At 31.0% G+C, this 1,433-nt stretch overlaps 1 non-coding gene across 1 annotated transcript; it reads left to right on the top strand.

Moving 5' to 3' along the window:
- The first annotated feature begins 666 nt into the window (after positions 1-666).
- On the top strand, positions 667-826 carry LOC115869088. Its single transcript, XR_004045992.1, has one exon. It is a non-coding gene; the product is annotated as a U1 spliceosomal RNA (small nuclear RNA).
- Positions 827-1,433: the final 607 nt, after the last annotated feature.

Raw genomic sequence — 1,433 nt, 5'->3', positions numbered from 1 at the left:
AGTTATATAATATTTATATTTAAAATAGAGAATTTTTATATTTTATCAGAAGTATAACGTATATGCACTACACCTTATAGTAAACTCATTGCTTTGCATGTTAGGGTCAGACTTTTTCCTCTATTTTTTCTTGATATTTTAAGACAAAAGCATATTAATGTATTTAATACTGATATTAACTATTCCCATATGAAAATTAGTATCGTGTTTTTTAAAACTATGAATGTTGAATGTCTTCATGTTTTCTTTGAGAAATGTTTAACAAATGAAACTCTTTAGTTATATAAAATTTTTTTGAATTCTTTATATGATGCATATCACTTGCCTTGAGACAGATGATAAATTTGTTATAAAGTAAATTCTGTAAATCACAGTATACATGAAAAGTTGAAGTGCCTCTATTTGTAGACATTAGTCTCATGTTTGAGACCTTTAAAACATGAAGAGCTACTGTTTAGAAATATGTGGACAGCTTTTTACCAACTAGTACACTTCCCAGAAACATTTAATGACTTCTAATTGCTTTCTGTATCTGATCTTGTTTTCTTATTTTGATTTTGTAATATCAATACAGATGTCACTGTATATTTTTGCCAGTGTATTTGATGGTGCATTTAAAATGAATCTAAATCCTTAGAATGCCACTATTGTGTTAGTATTTGCCAAAAATTGTACAAAGTGAAAATATCATGATCACAAAGGTGGTTTTTCCCAGGGTGAGGCTCATCCATTGCACTTGGAATGTGCTGACCCCTGCGGTTTCCCCAAATGTGGGAAACTCGACTCCATAATTTATGGTAGTGGGACTGCACTCTCACTTTCCCCTAGTTAAAAAAAATGGACAAAGTAATAAATATTTCTTGCATTTATCTATGCAAAAATGTTACATAAAATAAGGAAAATGAAAATATTTATAACATCCACAGATTATTGATTAATCAGTAAGCTTCAATATTTATTAAACCATCAACTGTATTAGATGCAAATGTCCATGATTTTATTTTCATAGTAATTTGCCACTGAAAATATGTGTTACAGAGTTCTCTGATAATTCTGGTCTTCTTCCCTCTCTATATGAAATTGGTGGTCAGTTTTTTCAGTTCTTTGAAGAAAGTTGTTGGTATTTGAATCAGGATAGTGTTAAGCTTTTATAGTGCCTTGGATAAGATTAAAATCTTTACTATCTTGAGTCTTCTAATACATAAGCATGGGATATTCTTTCATTTGTGGAGGATGCGTTTGGGGTCCTGTGAAAGGGACGTGCTGTTTTCCTTGCAAAAGTCTTTTGTTTTTTTGGTTAAATATACCCATAGATATTCAATTTGTGCTTGGCTACTATGAAGGGTACTGTCTTTGTGATCACCTCTTCCATGGTCTTGTCTGATGTATATAGTAAACTAATAGACTTTGATTTGTTGATCCTGTATCCTGCC

The sequence above is a fragment of the Echinops telfairi genome, unplaced genomic scaffold (assembly GCF_000313985.2).
Source record: "Echinops telfairi isolate 266 unplaced genomic scaffold, ASM31398v2 ScPeMD7_1;HRSCAF=3_0, whole genome shotgun sequence".
Classification (NCBI taxonomy): domain Eukaryota; kingdom Metazoa; phylum Chordata; class Mammalia; order Afrosoricida; family Tenrecidae; genus Echinops; species Echinops telfairi.
Note: the sequence above shows the minus strand (reverse complement) of the source record. Positions and strands in the feature narration are given on the sequence as shown.